Source organism: Haemaphysalis longicornis, unplaced genomic scaffold (assembly GCF_048455015.1).
Source record: "Haemaphysalis longicornis isolate Haplotype H1 unplaced genomic scaffold, Haemaphysalis longicornis Haplotype H1 scaffold_1, whole genome shotgun sequence".
Taxonomy (NCBI): Eukaryota; Metazoa; Arthropoda; class Arachnida; order Ixodida; family Ixodidae; genus Haemaphysalis; species Haemaphysalis longicornis.
Window position 1 is genome coordinate 349406402 of NW_027526203.1, and position 16283 is coordinate 349422684.

Consider the following 16283-nt stretch of genomic DNA (forward strand, 5'->3'; position numbering starts at 1 on the left):
CGCCGCGCGCTAGTTTTCTCGCCCAGCTCTGAAGCACGGCTCCACCCTTGGCCAACTTCGCGTTTCCCTCGTTCCCGCGACTCGAGTCCCCGAAATCATTGCCCACCGCGCGTCCCTTTGTCACGTCCCCGTCCGCAGCGAGGGCGACGCTTTCTCCTCCGCGAGCGGCTCCTCTCCCTCGCCCCCTCCCCTCCCCACCTTCCCCCGAGCGCGCGGCCGGCGGAGCCGCACACCGCGTGCTTTGCCCGCTCCTCCCAGACTGGCTGCCAGACGCGACGCGCTCGCACGGCCCGGGTGCGCGCTCCGGACAGCGGCTCCTTTCACTTCCTCAGCGGTCTCAGCTCCGGCTCCCCTCGTTTGGTTCGGCCGTCATTCGTTAAGGTAAGTTGGCATCTATGGCTACGTCTCGCCGGAAGCTGGCTCAAAGGAAGCGCTCGTTAGAATTTGTAACACTGACCGGAAGGTATTAACATGCGCCCGTATACAAACTGCTCTGATAAGTTGGCGCTGAAATATGAGGTCTCTTTTTGTTGTGTGCGAGGACGCGCTATGCTCGCCTTCGCAGCCTTCGCATTCCCACCGAAAGCGCGCGCGGGTGTCGGCCAGTAGATTTCTCCGACAGCGCGGGAATGGTTGACACCGGTTGAAGAAAGATCAGCGAAAATGGCAACAGCGGCTGCGCGACGGCTGCCGAGTATTCTGACGCGTGCGTGATTAAACGTGGTTGAAGACCATCTGGGACTGGAAAGCTTTTTTTTTTACTGCATGGGTGAGAAGAGGTGAATATCAGAAGCCCATTCGGAGGTTTGACAGCGGACTGCGACGATACGTCCCCTATAGTTAAAACGTTACCACCAATCTCAGGATGCATGTGCCATTGCTCAAATATTGTTGGTGAAGGGCAGTCGGCGACTTGGTAGCAGTTCATGTCAGTTCAAACAGCGATCCTTAGTCTTGTACCACTGTCTTTTCGCGCTGTTTGAACAGACATAGCACGCAGCGGCAAGATTATACTGCGCGTTAATTTTTTCTTAGTAACCATGCCCCCAGTAATGAGAGAAAACATGAGGAATAAAGTGCTCTCGGAGCCATCACTGTAACGAGCATCGGTGTGTTAAACACGTGCATTTTCGTTGACAGTTGACTCCATCAAAAGGCGTAGGGAGTACCGTTAACAAAAGCTTTCGTTATACGATCTAATTCGTCAGCTCCAAGTTTATTTAATGAAACTGTGTTCGATGCATCCCACCTCTTCGTGAAGTTTTTCTTTAATTTTTTTTTTGTCTACAGCCGTCAATAGTTTCTATTATTGTGTACGAGGGCTCCTTCCGCGCTGCAGAGGGAGCGTGTGTTCATCGCCATGTGTGTGTGTGTGTGTGTGTCGCCAGAATCACGGCGCACGCACGACGGAGCCCATATTTGATATACGAAATGCTTTGGGATCAATCGCGGTCCCCCTGTTTCTGAAGCCGGAATCATTACCGTTAGTGTGCGAGTCCTGAAAAAAATTGTTGTTACTGTTGTAAATTTACTGTAATAAAAAGAAGCCAGGTTGGCTTGGAAGAGGAGAGCGTGAGGGGAAAGGGAATAACAGCCTCTCGAGGAGGCCTGTCTCCTCCGCGAAAAAGTCGGAGTGATTCCAGGATGATGGGCCGGATCCAGGTCTCGCAGGACGACACCTGAAGGGTCCGGAGGTGTCGTTTCTGGAGCAGAGAATGGGTCCGGCAACCCGAGAACAGACTGGCCATGGTGGGGTGTGTAGTCAGGCCGCAGTGGGGACACCTGAATGGTTCAGTACGTGGGCCTGGGTCAATAAACAAAGAAGTCCGAGTGTCGCCAAGCACTGCTTCGGGATTGTAAATGCGGCAGAATGAACGCCAACTTTAACGCCTGAGACTCCTTGCCTCCGACGCTCGTTGTCGAATGGCTCCGTCCTCTTGGCGCTTTAGATACTTTGGTTCTCGATACGCTTCCGGATGGCTTCCATCTGTCCCCTACGGGTTGCACCGCTGCCTGCCACAGGGTAATGGAAGAGTTGACGACTATGATAGATTTCACTACTTTTCGCTTCGCTTGTTTGGCTGTACTCTTCCATACCCTTCACCCGCAGTGTACTGGCGTGGAGGGCCACATAGTTATAGCTGGCGCGATAGAACGGCTCATGATCCCGAACACCTCGTGCTTTGGAACGCTCCTTTTCAAGAGCCATTTTTTGCGTTCCAGACGCTACCACCGTCACGGACGTGGGCTTTTCATACAATGGCCATTTGATGTTTTCCGCATGAAATTTATGTATTGCCGGGTTTTGTATTGAAGTTTTGCGGCCTGTTTTGAATTGTAGGATGCAGAAAAAACAACTTCATCCTGGCTCGGAGATTCACCGAAACGTGAAACAGCAACGCTGAAAATGCATGCCGGAATAGCTTTTTTTTTTTTTATGGCACTTGGCCTAAGTCCCTTTGCGCGCGCTCCGCGCATCTCAGCCGACCGGCCAAGCCGCTATATACTGCTCACTGGTTACCCGGAGTCCCTGTTAATTACTCCTACGTCTGTACAAAACCCCAGCGAAGGCAAGAGAAAATAATTCTGAATTAACAGTGACTGTGGCTAGACAGTAAGCGGTAGCATTTTGGCCTTTCGCGTAGAAATAAAGACAGACTGATTTTTATCCAGATGCGCGGCGAATGCGGAGAGAGCAGTATAGGGGCGAGATCGAGTGCAAACAAAAAAACCCCTCCCGGCATGCCATTTCTGCTCTACGTACATCCTCGTGCACACATGACACATATTCAAGCGGGGGATTGACCAAGAACGGCAAGGCCAGTACCTACACCCCTGCCCATGCTCGGTTTCCGTTTATTTTTTGTTCATTTCAGTACCAACAGCGCCAGTAGTCATAAACTATATCTTTGTATCCTTTGTTTGTATCCTTTATTTTGTATCCTTACTTTAAAGCGACACCTTTAAGGCGTACCGTATGAACTCTCGTCCTTGCCGATACAAAATCGCATAGCCGTACGTTGACACGTGCGGTTCGCACCATCTTGCCGCGATCACCTTTGTAATGTTTACCTTATTTTAATTAAGCGAGGAACTCGCAATGAGTTCTACGAAGCCAAACGGTGTATACAGTAAACCCTCGTTGTATAACGAAGCCGCCGAGAATGGAAACTTATATCGTTATGAGAGGTACTCATTAAAAGAGGGAATTATTTCACTCCGAACAATGTAGTTGGGACCGTGAAACACTCCGGGCAAAGCGAGAATATGAATACAGCGATTTTGTTGTAACGAGGGTTTACTGATGAAAAAAAGAGACAAGATCCCACGCAGGGACTTCAAATTGCAGGGCCTTCAAGGGAGTTAAAAAGGTTCATTACCTCCAGGGGGACAGCGCAAAAAGGAGGTACTGCTTACCAGCGCCGATCAGTGGCGTTTGTCATCCCTCCCGTCTTTCTCGCACTGGACAACTTCAGGCTCTAGGCCGTACCGCTACAGCCGAGTTTTAATAGTTTGCACAGTTTTAGATCAATCGTTGCTTGGTGCATTTCTCAGTTTGGCGTATTTGCGCTGCCCCGACACGAGACATTGCGTAGAGTGCTTTAAGAATTTTTTACGCGGTAGTCTCCCCCACCCCTAACCTACCCCCACCCCCCACTCCGCTCGATCTTCCACGAGAAAAGTTTGAAGACACTTTGTTTCCTTGCGATTTCACTAACCTCCAGCGTAGCTAGAGCCTTTGAAGCGCGTGGCGAGTTACTACGGGAATTTACAACGATGAACATTGGAGATGCCATGGTACTTTGCAAGTGGGCAAACTCCTTATGCTTCCGTATGCCTCCGTATGCGAGGTGCGATCAAAATATCAATTTATACGTCCCTACAACTTCGGTTTATACGTGAAGTATTTTAAAAGTGTTATTTTGGTCTCTTTTTTTAGCCAGCAATCTTTTTTGACGAAGTGGCAAGAGCACGACTCCGACTGCTGCGACGTTTCGCAGAGCTCACTGTCCAAGAGAGCCTTCACGCATCAATAGTTTCTCACTTCCCCTTCCAGGGATCTCGATAAAGTTGTAATCTTTATTGCGATAAGCCGGAGTCCCAAAGTAAACGCATTTTCGATAACATATCGGTCTCTTGATCTCCAAGAAGATGCGGCGGAGGAGGATAAACAGCTTTTTTGTTGGAAAAGTTTCAATGGAGTCTTAGGAGGTCCAGACTCTGTCCAGGACCCCATATGCCTTGCCAGCCGCTACAGCCCGCTCTACCAGGAAATAGGCACAGCAAGATATCCTCAGTTTAGATAACGCCCGCTCACTGCTACACTTGTCCCTTCCACGAAACAAAGATAAAAAGGACTGATGGACCCCCAGCCTGATGAAACTATCGTTCTAAACGTTTTTGAAACTTCTTAACTTTATAGCTTACAGAGCCTTCATCATTTCCTTTTTACTTCCTCGGCATCTTGAAAACGTGTTCTACCCGCTGCGGCGGCGAGTGGCTAAGGCGTTGTGTTGCTGAGGCCAAGGACACGGCTTCCGTCCCGGCCGGGGTGGCTTCTTCAGGATGAAGATAGCTAAAGATAGTCAGGATTCAGTGAAAGATACCTAGGCGGTCAAAATTACACCGCAGCCCTTCGCTACGGCAAGCCCCATAGCCAGCTTCGGCACGTTAAACCACATAATCATTTTTAATGCGTTCTTTTCAGATATTTCGCAGTTTCGGAAATTGATTATGTCGTTTAACGCGCTGACGGACGCTACACAGTTGATGAGGCGCGCCGTAGCGGAAGGCTCCGGATTAATTTTGACCACCTTGGGATCTTTCACGTGCACCGAAACCTCCATTATAAAAGCGGCCGCCGCGGCCGGGAATCGAACCCGCGTCCTTGGGCTCAGCAGCCCAACGCCGTAGCCACTGAGCCACCGCGGCGGGTATACCAATTAAAGAAAAGACCTTCGGATGCTAGGTCCTGGGAGTTGGCTTGGTGGGGAATATACGTCATCTCATTTTTTGCGAGTAACTGCCGCATGCCCAGCAACGAGCGCTGTACAAGGAGGATCGGCTAGTTTGGCAATCTGTGCGTTTCCTCGGAATTTAATCTTCCAACAGCTTAAGCACTCGGCTCCAGGAAAAAAATGTCAGTTAACCATCACTTTTTTCGGTACAAGTTCAAAATGACCAAACTTTCTTCTGTCACGAAAGAGACAAAAATTTATCCCTATTATATTTTACTTGTGTCGTTTGTTTTTCGGCCTCGGAAATCGTCCACTACTTCACCATCAAACTTTAGCGCTCCGCGATTTTTGTGTGTTCTTAGCAGTTCTACGTTTCAAGAACGAGAGGTGGTTGCGGTTGATTTTAAAGCGTCCTTACACCACGTTTGAAGTATAGCCCGTTCCCTGGATCAAAGCGTCATTGAAAGCTTTTCAAGCGCTGCGATAGTTTACGCTGCTCCTTTCCCGCAAGAACGAACTGAGCTTAGTGCGCATGTGTTTGGTTTTGTTTTTATTTCGGATCCACCGTCGTAAACACTGTGAAGACAAAAATAGAAGCTCGAAAACAGTGAAAGCGCACTGATCTCACAAATATTTCCCAACGGCGCCGCTTGGCCAACTCATGCACAGAAAAGTGGAGTACATATACGCTTAGCCAAATCTCGGCACTAAACTTTTGGGGAAAAAAAAATACTCGTTATTTTCGGGTTTCCCCTAGGGTGTACTCCATTCTTGGTGTACCTTGTCTTAAGCAAACTAGGTCGTTATGCTGTAGTTCGTTTCGCACGTGAAGTAGTGGGACACGCAGACACACATATATATTGTCACCCGTCAATGCCTGGTGTAGGTACAAACTAAGGGAGAAGCACACTTTGTCAGGGACTGAAGTGTGCAGCGATGATAGTTCAGCAGCATTCCAACAAAAAGCTTCACATTCTGTCATCATAATCATCACCATCAGACTACTCAGGTCAACTGCAGGACAAAGTCCTCTTCCATCAACCTCCAGCCGCTCCTATCCTGCGCTGCCCGAGTCCATTCTTTGCCTCCGAATCTGCTTATTTCGTCCCTTCGCCGAGGTAATGGCCGTCCGTCTCTCGGTAGTCCTGGTGGTCCACCGGTTGTCATTTTGCTTCAATATGCATGGCCTGCACGGGTCCATTTCTTTTCCTTTATCTGAGCTATATCTTCTACTCGGTCTTGTTCCATGATCCAGGCAGCTCATTTCCTGTCTCTGAGCGTAACTCCAATACAACTACAATTACGATACAACTACAACTACAATACAATAGGCGGAGTTTAGTGAGGCGGCAGCCTTTAAAACGCCAACTTCCGTGTTGTTTCGTGATGGCGACTTCCGCCCGTATTGAGAGAGCTTCTCTTTTAGAGCTATTGCCGATTGTCTAACCTCCAAGGGAAAAAGTGAGAGCCTTCCACTTCGTCCCCCAGCCCCCTTACAATCTTCTTAGAAGCTAAAACTACCCAGGACGGGAAGATATCTCGCCATTTTTTCCTGCATTTTTGCGCACAGCTTTGGCCCATTCACTACATTTTTTGTTGCTGTTGGCGATGGGTACACGCCGCGTTGTCCCACTAGCAAATTCACCACGTGTTGAAACTTCCGCCTCTGGGTTCTTTCTTGATGGCGACCTTCTTCTATGTAACACAATCACTGCAAGCATCTCCTGAATCATCCCTTTCTAAAACTTTGCCCTTGATTGATTGATTGATTGATTGATTGATTGATTGATTGATTGATTGATTGATTGATTGATTGATTGATTGATTGATTGATTGATTGATTGTGAGGTTTAACGCACGGACGCTACACAGGCGATGAGGTGCGCCGAGGTGCGCCGTAGTGGAGGACTCCGGAATAATTTTGACCACCTGGGGATCTTTAGCCGAAACCTCCTACACACAGGCGTTTTCGCTTTTCGCCTCTATCAGAAAAGCGGCCGCTGCGGCCAGGAATCGAACCCGTCTCCTTTGGGGTCAGCAGCACAGCGCCTTTAAACTTTGCCCTCAGCGTATCTGGCCTACACAATCCCCGAGTTTGTTGCTTGTGCAGTAGGGATTCAGTCATGGTCATTACATCGGTATTGGCATTCCTAATATTTGAACCTTGTGCGCGCATCCGTAGCCGCTTGATGCGACAGCCTTGGCGTACTTTGCAAGGTCCAATGCCTATTAAATGGTACTTGGATACAAGAAAACCACTCATCACGGATTCGGTAAAAGTACTAACACGGCTCTTTTATTCCGACCTGTAGGGCAGGTCAAGACTTCACCCATTCACGCCATGGGTGGAGTCCTCATTTTCTTGCGGAATTTCTTTACCTTATCGACTTCTCGTGAACTAGACTTCTCGTCTAGTTCACCTTTCCCACTAATCATGTTGCACTTGAGACTGCTCCGACTTTTCGAGTTTCATCACTTCTTAACAGTGGCCCTGCAGCGTTTCTGATAAAAGCTTTCACTCCGTTCATCTTGTCTCGAAGGGCTGCGAAAGCTTACATTAGCGCCAGCACAGAACGAAAACCTGTGATTTGCTCGCGTACCGCAGCCCATAGCTTCTTAAGTATTTGCTTTGCCTTTGTGATTTTCTTAAATGCTGCTGTTGACGATGCCTTTATTCCTGAAGCATAAAAAATATCTCGCGCCACTTCCACTAACGTGAAACCTGAGGAGGGGCGAATCAAGCAGTGTATAAGTATATTCTTGGTGCCTTGGCGTTTTTGCCAACGGAGATGAAACCATTGGGGGTGTGGGTATACAGCTTTGCTGTAAAAGTCCCTTTTAAGCACGAAGCTTTCAAGCGCGAGGCGTAAACGAGTGTCCCGGTGTTTTTTAGTACGCGTTAAGAAGCGCTCCAGCCCGAGACGTGAACGAGTGTCCCGGTGCTTTTTAAGTACGCGTTATGTTCTAGCGCGAGGCGTAAACAGCTTTCCCGGTGTTTTAGTACCATCACTACATGAGACAACGATTACGACGACGACGGACGACGACAGGAGACGCCAACCGCCCAAGCCCCTAAGGGGCTTCGCCCCTAAAAGCTTGCCAATAACAGCAATATTGCTTGTGTGACGTCACATTACCACAATGAACGCCTATACATAGGAGAACGCCGGGAAAATGAGAACTTTTTAAATGCAGAGCATTTCTTTAACTCACATGTAGCGTCCGCCGTCCGTCCGCAACAGCTCAGCGCGCAGGTGCGCCCTCTCCCCCACTCCTCCTCTCCCGCATCACGCTACCCTCCTCGCTCTCAACAACAGGTCCGCACCCCTCCCCCTACACTATATAAAAAAATAATACTTATCGGCGCCTGGTTTCGATCCCACGACCCTGCGGGCGGAACGCAAGGTACATGGTGCTCTCCCCACTGCGCCACAAAGCCGACACATAATTAAAGGCTACGAACGCGCCTTATATCCTTGACTCATTCAAACTACGTCAAGAAGCTGCTGATACAACGCATTCACTACCTGTGGGCGGAACGCGAGGTACATGGTGCTCTTCCCACTGCGCCACAAAACCGACACAGAATCAAAGGCTAAGAACGCGCCTTATATCCTTGACTCATTCAAACTACGTCAAGAAGCTGCTGATACAACGCTTCACTACCACCAACTCCCCAAACACTAAACGTTAACGCAATACACCCACCCCCTATGCGACGCATTTACTCGAGTCCCTCTCGCGGGGAGATGGGCCCAATTTTTGTTCGGCGAGTTTGTGCGATATCTGATGTACCTGTGCATTAATGTTTGGCTGGGACATTTCGTGGTTACCTAAACTAACGACTGGGCGCGCTTGTCGACCATGATCTAAAAGCACTTCAGATTAGAAAGAAAGTTTATATTAGTGTTGCAGTGGTTCTTAATGGACACATTTTTTTAAGCAGCGATCCCTGCGAGAGTGATTGTGGTTGTAAATGTTGTTATTCCATGCCACCTTCGTGTGTTGCGGTTAGCCGGGTCCCCACAAAACCGAGTGAATAAGAGTTTATTGTTTATTGCGATGATGGTGCTTCACCTTAGTTCAGGGAGGGGTAGGGAAGCGTAATCAGAGAATGTGTGCCCCCCTAACCTCTTGGGTGGATTCGGGTGTCCCTTGTTACGAGGCTGCTGTCTGTGCACGTGGCGTTGTTGGGCTTATCTCTACCCCGCGCACTGGAGGGCCCATCATGGGCCGAAGCAGCGGAACCCCGGCGTCCCTTGAGCTTCATTCAGCTCCTGCCGTTGCACGTGCACGGGGCCGCCCCCAACTTTGCTTTTCGCATTGCTATCCCAACTTCCCCTTGCATGCAACTGCACACTTATCTTTTCGTTACTGATATCGCCCTGTATAACCGCATAAGGCATTATATTGTGCCGTGTATTTTCGAAGCGGTGCCGCTGGTTTTCAAACTTACGCAAGGGTGCCATTTCGTTTTTTTTTTTATTTATAATACAATTTTTGTCTGGCTCCCAGGTAAGATTTGCTCGCTCGTGCGTCCGTCCGTCCATACGCACTTGATGGTATCGTCATCGCCGTCATCATAAATAAAAAACTCAGAGCAATCTTACTCCGCAAAAGATGGCTTTTGAGCAGTCGGACTCACCAGCACTGGCCACAGCACCGTATACTTCCACTTAATGTTTCGAAGCTTGAAAGTTAAGGACGTAATTGCAATGCCATGGGGAGGTCAGGTTAGCGCTCTTACTCAACAGTGCAACGGTAGAGGGAGTTGGCATCATCGGGTGCGGGGGTTGTAATATAGTCGTACGTCCAAGCTCTACAGGCGTTTTAAATTAACCCGCAGCCCTTCGCTATACGGCAGTCATCATCACCGACGAGGTGTTGTTTCGGCGCCTAGAATGCCAGTTAGATCATCGTGGCAACCAGCTGAACAGACTTCGTGGATTCCACCATGCCTGCTGCTAAGTGACTAGATTGTAGCAGGAGCGGGCAAAGTGCCGATCAGGCTTTTCATGCTGTTTAACATTATTTCTACCAACCATGCAGCAAAAACGATCAGCGAAAGCAAAGCGTCGACACCTCGCTAAGATAGGAACCGATCAGAGCAACGAAGCGACATATATGTTAAACCCGTTTCCACCTCGATGTTATATGGATATATTTAGCACCGGTTGGGTAGGAGGTAACGTGTTATGCTGTCGTGTAAAAAAGGAAGAGTTCAATTTTGTGGCCCTGTCGCACTGGCTTTCCTTTCTTTGAGAACGCTGACCAATACAATACACGACATGCATACGTTAAATGGCGCGCAAAATACGCGCAGCCCACGGATATATAACGGTGACTACGTATAAGGCTTTCGAGGGTATGAAAGGCGCGGTGTCCTCGGGAAAGATTAGAACGACCTGGAGAGATAAGTCAAACAACGCGTACAGCACACCATTTTTCGAGCTCTGGTCGCACGCATCTGCCGGCCTGTTCTGCAGATAGTCGCGCGCGCTTTTCAGCCATCGAAAAAAGATTGTGAGAACCCAATGCCGTACGTCTTACCACGCGGTTGTCTCTCGTGTACAACGTGACAATATCTATAGCCATATAAATAACATCGTCCGCGACACCTGTAAACGGAGCCGCCCCATTGTTTCCGCACGGCGCATGGTTTACGACTCGGGGGCTTGAGTGCTACGACGTACTGTCGTCGGGCTACTCACTCGCAGAGACGGTGGCCGCAAGCGACAGGGCCGCCGGCCAGGGGGGAAGGGGGGGAGTTTTGCGACGACAATTAGGGCAACCTACGTCACGCGTGCATCTCATGGGCTACACTGCGCACCACGAGATGTACGACTCTCAACTTTCTTTAGAAGGTCTGTTCGTACGTAATGCTTGATGTGTCACGCTTTCGCCGCATAACGCAAGGCCCTCGAGCCTTGATATTTTCGTACAACACCGCTTATATGGCCGTCCTAAAAATTTCTTCCCAGCGCTGAATTTCTTCCCAGTAGCGAAGCCGCCTTATTAAGGAGTCCCATGTATAGCACTCCATGTGGATACGGAGGTATTTTTGTAAAAGGCCCTGCTGCATTGGTATTTTCACACTTGGGCTATTTATATTGCCCTAGGAAAACACCTTTCCAGCAATGCATGAGTTTCGGGTAAAACGCCGACTTTAAGGAAGCTAGGTGTGTAGATCTTCGTAAAACTACATGGAGACCAATGGACATACTTAATAAAAGGCCCTAGGCCATTCCTACTATGGTAACAGTCTGTTCATATGGCGCCATAAAGCGCCTCAGCAGTGCATGTGTGTTTGGTAGTGAGGCCGACTCTAGTGAGGCTGGGTGTACAGCAGCGTGGTTTAAACAATTGTTCCATGACTCCCACTTAAGGATTGTTTCCGCAATGTTGTTTTCCTTGTTTTGTTTGTCGAGGTGCCAACGTGATGTGGTGTGGTAACATGGTTATCCTTTAGCAATCATTGTTGTATGACTTCGAATCCCAATGCTGGCATGCGTCTTTTGCTTCATAAAGCAGCAGTTGCAAACATGTGCGGGCACTCGTTGCGTTTTGAAAATAGGCACCACAAGGAGCACTGCATGTTTAAACGCCCTACATTTGTTCGGCTCAAATAGATAGCTCAGCTTCTTTTCTCTCTTTGTATCCACTTTTTTTTTCCTTTTAGAAAGTAGAAAAAGTAGAAAAAACAAAGGAAACGATCCTTTGTTTTGGTTTTCTACTTTTTGCTATCTCTTTCTAAGGATATATTATTTGTCCCGTGCTATGGTATTACTGTATTGTGGCGTTATGGTATTGCATAATTGTATTAGGGTAATTACTCAAGAATTACTGTATTTTTTTCCCTTCTTGTTCTCTTTTTATTGCACTCATTGCATTTGCAGTGTGCATACGAAAGGACCAGGCGCATTGCTAGTGTGACTTTGTATGATTTTGCGTTTTACATCTTCGGCTACTCTTGTGCACCTTTTTTTTTCTTTATCGCGTGGCCCTTCTGTACTCCTTTCCTTGCTTACTCGCAAGCACTGTGTGCTTAGGTATGGCAGCAGATGATTCGTGCATTTTCAAGAAGCAATACTGCATGATTATATTTCTTTAAGGCGTAAACACACAAGAAACTGCCAAGTCTTAACCACCTCTCACCCACCTTGCGGAAACGCGATGCGCGTTTGGAGAGAGAGAGAGAGAGAGAGAGAGAGAGAGAGAGAGAGAGAGAGAGAGAGAGAGAGAGAGAGAGAGAGAGAGAGGAGAGAGAGAGAGAGAGAGAGAGAGAGAGAGAGAGAGAGAGAGAGAGAGAGAGAGAGAGAGAGAGAGAGAGAGAGAGAGAGAGAGAGAGAGAGAGAGAGAGAGAGAACTTGGCTGAGGAAATGGCCAAGGAGAATTGAATTGAAGTGCTTATGTTGGTGGCGGGCGAGGACCAAGGCGTCCATCCCTCCAGGACGTCTTCTCCTTGAGTTGGGTGGGCGAGCTCGTGGGGACCGTAGACCGGCACCTTTCGGCGACCTCTTCCGCCCTCTTGACCAGGCGTGCCTGTAGGTCCGGGTTGGGGCTGCCAAGCGAGGCCTCCCACCTCTCCTCCGAAGGGGTTTCGGGGAAAGGGCCCTGGGGGCATGCCCATATGATGTGGACCAGGTTGGCATGGGCGCCACACAAGGGGCACGCTGAGGCTGGGTGAAGGCGGGGGTGGATATGAGTCATAATGGCCGGATTGGGGAAGACTCCCGTCTGAAGTTGGCGCCAGACCTGGCTTTGCTCTAATGTGAGGGAATTAGCTGCCTGAGGGTAGGTAGTAATGTCGTGGTAACCGATTAGACGATCCCGCGTGGACCGGGCTCCATGGTATACGGATACGGGCTCGGCCCAGCCCGAATAGTAAGTCCTAGCTCGGGTTAGGTTATGGGTTCGGAATGCAATGGGGCCCAGAAAAGCTGTGCAGGGGGTTGCGGGGGGGTTTCTGAGTAAAATTTTGAGCGCCTTTGGGGATATGCGTCCAGCGGCAAAATTTTGGAGAGCGGTTTTAGAATCTGTAATCATTGTTACGGGGGTACGGTTGAGTGAAAGGGCAAGCGCTATCTCCGCCTCCTCCGCCAATTTCTGGATGGGCGTCCGGACTGTGATGGAAGTAAGTGTGTTGGTTTTTAATTAATTGCAAACAGCGATTGCGGTGAAGGCCTCGTGGTGTCTGTATTCCGCTGCATCTACGTACACGACTAGTGGGGCCTTTTTTGTACTTCTTGCGCAGGGCGCGGGCTCGTTGTTCCCTTCGATCGGTGTGGTACATTGGATTCATGTTGCGGGGGAGTAGTTTAGCTATGATGTGAGCGTGGAGCTTCTGTAACAACAGAATAGTGTTTCCCGATGGGCGCTAGGGAAGAAACGGCATTATAGGTCGTGTTCGTCACCTCGACATCGCCTATATTCTAAGGCAGTCCTGTGGTTCAGCTTCACCACAACGCACTCACGTGACCAATACATAAACCCAACAACGAAATTTCGGCGAAGGACGATATGTAGCGCACGATTTGACTCAAAAGTTCGGTTTCCGCTATAGCTACGCGCAATGCAAGCATGACGTCGCAGATGACATTTTCTAATCGAATTGTATGCACGCTGCTGTCGTTAGCCGGATTTGCCTTGTTGGGGGCTTGAATTGGTCATTGGAATGTTTTGCGGTGAAACTCAACCACGGGATTGCCCTAGAGTGCAGCCCAAAATATTGCCCAATTAATCGACCAGATTTACGGGAAATCTGGTCGATCAAATCGCTTGGCGTTAATTTGCTGGGCGCGTTATAAATGCGGAATGCATTCTACCAGGTTCGTGGATTGTTTTTATTTCGGTCCCAATTTAGTAGCACCACGCATATTCATCATTTCGCGCACAATTTCCATCGCAGTCAAAACAATTCTTATTCATGGCGCACGACCATATTGCGAGAGAGAGAGAGAGAGAGAGAGAGAGAGAGAGAGAGAGAGAGAGAGAGAGAGAGAGAGAGAGAGAGAGAGAGAGAGAGAGAGAGAGAGAGAGAGAGAGTGCTCCGAAGTGCGACATGCGTGTTCTCTCTCGGGGACAGCGATTTTACCACACTAATGCTGTGGCTATTATAAGCGTGGCTCAGCTCTAATTTTTGGACTCCAGCCAACTGGGTGGGTGTCACGCTGGGCGAGGCAGCAGCGAGTTTCTCTCGACGCCCGCAGGCGAGATGTCAGCGTGCCACAGATGCGCGCAGCTGGCTGCGAATGTCAGCGCTCGCATTGCGCGCGCCCATTGTCAAGATCAGTGGCCACGTTTTGTAGACGAGGAGCAGGTCATTGCCGCCGTACGCGCCGCCGCCCTCCCGCCACGTCTGGATGCTAAAACGAAACTACTCGGCGCTGGGAGGCAAGGTGCGCGAGGTTACGCGCGAATTTTAAACACTTGGCGGCAACAGAAGCTTGTTTCATCATTAGACCAACACCGCCCGATGCGGCGCAAGGCTTACTTTGTCTAGAAAATGACACGCTTTTGGGACTCCCACCATAAGGGACTCCGAAGACTGCATTGCGCTTGTTATAGCCGTCACATTTTTATGCGCAGGTGCTTATTTGTTGCGCATACGTGGATGAAGCATGATTTTTTTTTTGCTCTTTTGGAAAGTGGTCTAGGGCACTTGGCCAGAACACTACGTATGCCCAGGCCAACATTGTCTGCTTGTAATTGGACAATTCACCAACACCATGCAAGCACACGCGTATTCTGTTGAAGCTGACTCGAATCGCCGGTAGAACTCGTGATCAGTTGCATTTTCGTTATTTCCACATGGAAAAATATCCATGGTTTCCACGGGCCTAGGAGCTAGTTTTCCTCAACGAGCCTGAGTGAGCGGGCTCTGCGTTCAAAGGAGCAAATCTGATTAGCAACGAGGTCCGACGTAGCTCCTAAAAATTGCGTTGATTTGCTTGCCACAATGCATATGAACGATCAAGTGCTGCGCTCAAGGGTGCCAAATTGATGAATAACGACGCCTGACATACGTTTTGACGAAAAACTGCGGTATGCGCTCAAAAATCCCGCCATTCTAAACGTTATTCTTGCTTTGCGCGACGACTCATCGCAGACCAGCATTTTGTCAGTGAAGCGAAATACTGCACACCTTCATTAGCCGACCTTGCCCCATTCGCCGCAGTGATTGGCTCGGAAGGGACATTCTAGTGCAACCGATTCACGGAAATTTTGTAACAAGGCTTCACTAATGACCTGCGCTGGGACATCACGCAATACAGAGTCATGCTTGCATTGCGTAATGTGAAACCCATGCCCGATTGTTTGCCCTTATGTATGCTCGCTTACGTCGGTGGCGTACTTGGTGTATACGATCGCAAGTTTTGTGTGGAAGTACGCGCGCGGGTATGCAGGAGTATATTGACCGATCGCCATATATGGCAGATGCCTAGTGCCCTCAGACATGCCCCGTGCATAGTATAGGTTGCCACGCACGAAGAAGCTTCGCGGTCTCTCTGACAGGGCGGGAATAGGGATATTAGGCCTTTAGCTCTTATCGAAGACAATTCCAGAGGCCCAATTGCAGTCTTTTGCCCGTTTTCGCCATTCTTTTCACTCGTGGTATTTAACGAAACGTTGTTCCCTGCACGGCGGCCTGAAGTCGTGCGCGACAACGTGTCTGCGCTCAAGGACCTCGCACGCAGCGCCGGTTGTAGACGCAGTCAGGCTGGCACCCCTGACTCCGACGCCTTCTGGGCAGTCTTCTTCCTTTGTCGCGGAGAGACGTTGATGCATCGCGCCGCCGTGGCCCCGTAACGAGCAAGGAAGCGAAGGTGAGAGAGAGAGAGTGGGCACTTCCTTGGGGGGACAAGCGCGCGGCATGTCTCCTGTCACCGCTGGGGCCCGCCCAACGCAACCACGCTTTTGTTTTGCTAAAATCGGACGATGCGTGACAGCTGCTCTACTCACGCGGGAGATACGAGCTGGCCGGGTGAGCTCGTCCCTCTTTTTTTCTCTCTCGACAGTTTTAAACCGGGAAGTTTTTGTTGAAACCTTTGAGTGGGAGGAGACGAAAAGATAACCGGAGAGAGCCTTCCTAGTGGGTAGTATAATTTATGTATGGGACAAAAAAAGTTATGAATATAAAGGTGTTACTAAAGACACTTCCACCCTCGACTACGGAAAAAAAAAAAAAGGCTTTAAATTACTGACGTACGACAACATTGGTTTCCATCGTCTTGGGCATAAAATTCAGCGTCTTCATTGCAGAGGAACTCCACTCTTGCCCTTACGAGCAGCCTGTTGAGCAATGCACAGCGCGTAGAATAAGAA

General features: G+C 49.3%; 1 protein-coding gene and 1 non-coding gene across 2 annotated transcripts in view; one reads left to right on the plus strand and one right to left on the minus strand.

Moving 5' to 3' along the window:
• Positions 1-249: 249 nt before the first annotated feature.
• The window catches only part of LOC144154160 (uncharacterized), a 146126-nt gene continuing 130092 nt past the window's right edge, over positions 250-16283 (plus strand). The window contains exon 1 of the mRNA XM_077685826.1: positions 250-381. The gene's annotated coding sequence lies outside the window, so the exon portion shown is untranslated. The remainder of the gene's footprint in view (positions 382-16283) is intronic.
• Trnas-gcu (transfer RNA serine (anticodon GCU)) lies at positions 4860-4932 on the minus strand. The gene has a single exon. It is a non-coding gene; the product is annotated as a tRNA-Ser (tRNA).